The 6,234-nt window shown below is 39.4% G+C and overlaps 1 long non-coding RNA gene across 1 annotated transcript; it reads right to left on the bottom strand.

Annotated features, from left to right (window-relative positions):
• Nucleotides 1-483: 483 nt before the first annotated feature.
• LOC118762926 lies at nt 484-3,383 on the bottom strand. The gene is made up of 3 exons (XR_004998677.1): nt 3,287-3,383; nt 1,476-1,485; nt 484-495 (listed from the first exon to the last, which is right to left on the bottom strand). It is a non-coding gene; the product is annotated as an uncharacterized LOC118762926 (long non-coding RNA).
• Nucleotides 3,384-6,234: the final 2,851 nt, after the last annotated feature.

Raw genomic sequence — 6,234 nt, 5'->3', positions numbered from 1 at the left:
TGCCGCCCAGCATTTTTATTTCTTCTTCTTCTTCTTCTCAACGCACATAAACCTTGCTCATAATCCGCGAGCGCGGGCAACGCAGTTATGTGCTTTCGCTACTTGCTTTAGGAGCCTATGTAATCGTGAGCAGAAAGCTACTCCCTTGCGGCCCCTACTCATGGTCCAGTTCAACGGCTGGAGGGAGAGAGGGCTACACCTGCGCTAGACGTTACTGGAGTAACGTGAACAGTGTTATTTTGCTTAAGGCCAAAGCACGTCCTCCCCACCAATCTAGGAATCGACCACAGGACCTTATCTTTAAGAATCCATCCCTCAGAACTAGGACACGCATCTATCTATCTATATATCTATCTGTCTGTCTGTCTGTCTGTCTATTGGCTCATACCATAAATAATGCAGTATTTTTATATCTTTCTTAAAAATTAAGATGGACAAAGTTCCCTGTTAATCTAAAATATCATCTCCTTCATTTTCTATAATGCTCTTCCATCTCTCTGGAAGACTCCTCTTCCAAAATTCACTTGTCCGTGATGAAAAATACTCCTCCAGTACTGCTCTGACTTCATTGACAGAACTCATATATTTTACGTCTAAATGATTTTGAAGACTACGGAATAAATGATAATCAGATGGGGCAACGTCCGCGAATATGGTAGGCGGAGCATAGTTTCCAATTAAAACTGGTCCAGCATTTGAATTGTCTTCCTCCCTACATGTGGCCGAGCATTATCCTGATAGAAGACCTTTCGTCTTGAAACCAAAGATGGTTGTCTTTCTTCTAGCGCTGACTCAAGCCGCTCAAGCTGTTTGCAGTAGATCTCATTCGTTATCGTTTGGTTCGAGTTTAAAAGTTCTAAGTGGACTAAACATTTCATATCCCACCAAACAGATAGCAACACCTTATGTGGGTGTGAAGTCCTTCTTTACCCTGGGGCGCCGTTGTTCCACCGTTCTCTGCCCACTGTCTTCGGCGCTTGACATTTTGATTGAGAACCACTTTCTCGTCAGCAGTCACCATTCCGTCAAAAAAAAAAAAAAAAAGGTTCATTTGTGAGACGTGGCAGCAAAGAAGAACATACATTCACTCTCTGCACGCGATTAAACTCGAAAAGTTTGTGAGGAACCCATTGACCCACTTCTCTGACTTCTCCAATGGCACGCAGGTATTGACGAATGGCCAAATCCAAGCTTTTCTGCTACTTTCTCAACCGTTACAATGGGATTTTGTTCCACCAGGGTTTGCAGGTCTATAGGTCTTCCAGGAAGTGGCTCGTCTTCTAGGCTGCAGTTTCCAGCTTGGAATATCTGGAACCACCATTAACACCAGCTTATTCTTATTGTCTGATCTCCATATATTGCATTAATATTCTTTGCATTTTCCATTGCGTTGTTCTCTTTATTGAACTCATAAAGAAGCAAAATATGCCGAATATGCTCATTTGTCAGTGCCATTATTGCTTTGAAAAAATAACTAAAATCGAACTGCACTCTTCAAAACTTGCACCAAGAATGATAATCCAAGCAAGGTAAAATTTCTACCTGTTTTTATAGTAAGTTGATGCAGGTAGTTTATGCCGTCTCCCTCCGACTTCATGCGATTGAAAAAACTGCATTATTTATGGGATGACCCAATATCTACCTATCTACGGTGCGTGTACATATGATCATTTGATTTCACTGGAAAGTCTTCGATATATCTTCAGCCTTCCCACACATTCGACCAGTTCACATGTTACCAATCTAATTGGTACCAAAGGCAAACCTTTGTTACCAATTCATTGTCCGATCGATTACACGTGAGATTCCGAGTAACAATGAGAGTAGATCACTGTTTCCATACACTTTAACTGGAGTGTTAAATTCTCGCATTTGGCGAATTAGTGAACCCGATTCTCCGGAGTCACTAGATTTGGTGCGTATTACAAACGGATTGGCTGCTTGCTTCGACTGATGTAGAAACCTGTGATGAGACTCCAATAGGGGTTGAAAACCCTTTTAGCATGTGCATTTTTCCAATCTACAGAGAGCTAAGTAGATTTAGCACGTTTGTATGCCCACAGCACAGTTCTACACACACACAAGCACGCACGCACACACGCATGCATATACATCGTGTGCAAGTGCTTCTGTTTGCGAGTGAGTTTCTTGTTAGATGCGTGTACATGTGTGCTTTGTGTTAAATGATTGCATCTGCTATGCCATAACAGTTTACCATAGTTTAAAAGAATCTGATGTAAAGAACCACTCGAATCTGATGTTGAGTTGTTGCTTCCTGTTGGAAATGCACTCGGTTAATTGTAGCATAGCAGTTCAAAATACTACACGATTAATCATTTATCTCTGAATGCATGCCGTCTGATTGCAGTTTGTTAGTAACTGACTTTATAAAAAAAACATATATGAAAGCTTTTTAATGATGAACTGCTTATGAAACGTTTTCTCTAAAAAGCTGAAGTTTTAACAGCTTTGGTCATCGTAATGCTTTGCTTTGCTTCCTCCTCTTAATTATTTTACTGTATGTGTATGTTTCTTTGCGATTGACATCAGAAAAGACACCTACCCCTTCTCTCCCTAAAGCTACATATTCCTCATACCCACCGATGTGTGTGTTGTGTCTATGTATTTATAAAAGTATGTATGCAGCGTCGCGTGCACCTGACAGCTGTATTAACGTTACCATCCCAATGAAACTCAATATTTGTCGCTTACATGATGCTGTTCTCACTTTCCCTGACATAAGTCACTCTCACTCTGCTGCTGCGTTTCCCTCAGACTTATACATTTTGCATCACTTCTCCCCACTCGTAGGGAGCTCGTTATAGACTTTTATTGAAATCCAATTAGCCTATTATTGTACCCGATGTTAGTGTAACATGTATGCAACATTTCCCGAGTTCGCTGATTTATGCACTATGATGGTAACAGAGAAATTGCCATTTTATACATACATATATATATATATATCGTACATTTTCACAGGCATGTCTCTTGGGCATATACTGTTTCTTCTCTTAATATCTTCTACGGATTCATAATGATTAAGTCAAAGTGGGAACCTGCATCAAATGGGGGTAGGGAAGACTCACAGAATTTAATTTTTCTGACGTTCTGGGTCTCCTTAATACAGCAGGTATGGTGATGACAACCAGTAACAGCAGCTCAAAGGTTAGTATTTGGATCAGCAATGAAAAGAGGAAAGTGATACTTATTGGTGAGGCGCAGCAAGAATTTGAGTTGGTGCAGGCCAAACTCTGGAGATTGTTGATTCATTCACATTCCTAACCTTAAGGTGAAGAGGCCTTATTAGGTAAATCTGTTCGATTTTTAAAATTTTACATGATCTGAGTTGAAACCGGTGAAAACCAGGTTGGTTTTTATCTTTCCAAGAATGAAAACTATGAATATAATGTGAAGAAAAGAATCAGTTAAAGCAGATTTCCAGTGCCTAAAGCCTGCACGGACCAATTCTTCTTCACCAAAATTCATCTGTATATAGCTATCTTTATGCTAACTGTGATGTATGTCCGTGAAATGTGTAAAAGACGAGCGGAATCTATAGAACTGCAGATGTCTCTTACAGACAACGTCGTAAGATTATAGAAACAATAGTTTGGTGCAGCCACATTACGGATGAAAAAAGGCCGAGCGGATTAAGTTACGCGAAACCATCAGTGTGACATTACAGAAGCTCAACCATGAGCTATGAATGTCAATGAAAAGACCAGTAAGTGCACTGTTTGAGAGGGTGAGAGAGAGAGAGTGTGTGTGTGGGGGGGTATGAAGGTATATTTGTCAAGATGTGGTTGAGGAGTTGCAAAAAAGAGCTTGACTGCAAACCAGGGGTTGGATAGTACTTGGAATAACATTTACAAGACAAGTCACACTTCACGACTTGCTACAATACTAACATTAAACAGTGATCTCGTCTACATTTTTGCGACATAATTGGCAATTTTAAACGGTCAGTAGGCCCAGGGTTGGGAGCAGTTCAATCAGATGATCAATAACATACCCTTTATCCGATGATCTTCCGAACAGTTTTTCTCACAAAGTCCGACTCAACACAAAGAACATGGCAGAAAAGACTTGCGTCACGACCTACGCAGTACCAGTGAACCTGGTACCAAGCGACTGAAAAAAGAACTCGCATCCCACACGGCTGCTACTGCTGCCGCAATTAGTAATTATTGTTTTATTACGGTTACTTATTAAGGCGTGGAGCAGGCAGTGTTGTTAGTTTGATGGGCAAAATGCTTAGCAGTCGACTTTACCTTTCATCCTTTCGGAGTGGATAAAATAGAAATCGGTTGGGCACCGGGACTGGGGTCGATATAATCGCTTTATCCCCCCTCCCCCGAACTTGCTGGCGTTCTATCAGAAACGTGTAACCAATGTTACTATTTCATCTTAAACTCGGCAAGTAGTCGATGCTGCAATCTCCACAATGGCTCCGTTGCTGTTGTTGCTCTGTCTTTGCCATTTCAATAGAACTTCAGTGAGACTGTATCTGGGAGATTCCAGTGAACCGCGAATGTTCAATAGTCAATTTTCAATATTGCATTAATCAGAGAATTTCTATAACAGTAATTTTAATAATAAATTATAATTCTCACTTAATTAAATTAAAAGGATTATCTTCTTCGTACATGCATAATGATGGTATACAAACAATCATATTCACTCACATACATACATGCATACGAACAGTTCAGCATCCATACTTATGGGAATACATATAAACACACATAGCAACACTCATACTTACAAACACACACATTCGCGTGCACTAACAATACTTACACACACGTGCACCAACATTCCTGCGCACACATACAGTATCCACACGTGCACATATACACACACATTCTTCCATACATGCATACATACATACATAATGGACAATTTGCTACTCTCATTAAATTCAAAATGAATAATCAATTAACCGAAACTCCAGCTGCGTATTTATGATTGACTACCGAACATCTACGGAAACTGCCGACCAGAGACGCTCACACGTAAACTAATTGTCCTGAAACATGAACTGCGATCATAACGCAACGCTTTTGCTATCGTAAAAAAATTTTACAAGATACGACTCTCAACAGCAAGTTTGAAATAAATCTACGATGTGTTTATCGTGTAAATCATAGCATGAAATGTCATTAGCATTAGCAGTGAAATCGATCCCCTTCTGGATGATCTGATGCTATTGTCGGGTAGGACAGGAGTAATTTAAAATGTCAGCTGAACACTGCAACCACGATGTATTATGAATCGGACAGCAAAGTTATTCAATGCCTGTACAACATTCCTCTAGTTTTCCATACCACTGACATCAGTTAACACCCTCTGCTGTGACACTTTCCCAGCGACTAATAATCGAGTCACTGTCGATAATTTCCTCTCCTGAATATTTTTCCATGACAGTCTTAAGAGTATATTAACTATGGCATCAAATTGCTTTGATGTAATGTAAAAAGAGTAATTATATGAAAATTATTTTAAACTACGCTTGAGTCTTGTAAAAATTGGAATACTCCTTCCTAGAGGAACCTGTACTCATCTGTAAAGGTGCATCTCTGCTTGTCTCCTCATCATACGACAGACTAATGATTGATCTCCACTGGATTTCTATCTTCTGCATAAGGACTTTCTCACCGATAGTTTTCAACTCCTGTCTCATTTCTCTTTGCTGCGGATGTACAAAGGCATTTTTTATCTTTTACTATTTTCAGTCATTTGACTGTGGCCATACTGGGGCACCGCCTTGAAAGGTTTTAATCGAACAAGTTGATCCTAGAAGGACATTTTTCTAATCCTGGTACTTATTCTATCGGACTCTTTTGCCAAACAGTTGAGTTACGGGGACGTAAACAAACCAACCTGCGCTTGCATTTCTGTTTTTACATATTTCTGATTTACTCTGAACATTTTGGGGTGAGAAGTGTCGTTATTTGTCTATATTTGATATAACCATAGATTTCATGTCTCCGTTGCCCTGTAAATCAACAGAATTTTTCTGTTTTGCAGTTGTTTACTTCTTTAATATCTTCAAAATCCTGCTTAACAGTTCCGGAAAAAGACTATAAAGAAGTGTTTATTTTCCAAATTGGTTTATCACATTTTTGTAAATATTCTTTCATTATATTATTAATCAACGTTAATATTAGCTCTCTCAGTCACTAATCAATACTAGTTAAATATGGCTCATTCTGCAATCGTAGTTTCAAG

This window comes from Octopus sinensis, linkage group LG4 (genome assembly GCF_006345805.1).
Source record: "Octopus sinensis linkage group LG4, ASM634580v1, whole genome shotgun sequence".
In the NCBI taxonomy this organism is placed as follows: Eukaryota; Metazoa; Mollusca; class Cephalopoda; order Octopoda; family Octopodidae; genus Octopus; species Octopus sinensis.
Note: the sequence above shows the minus strand (reverse complement) of the source record. Positions and strands in the feature narration are given on the sequence as shown.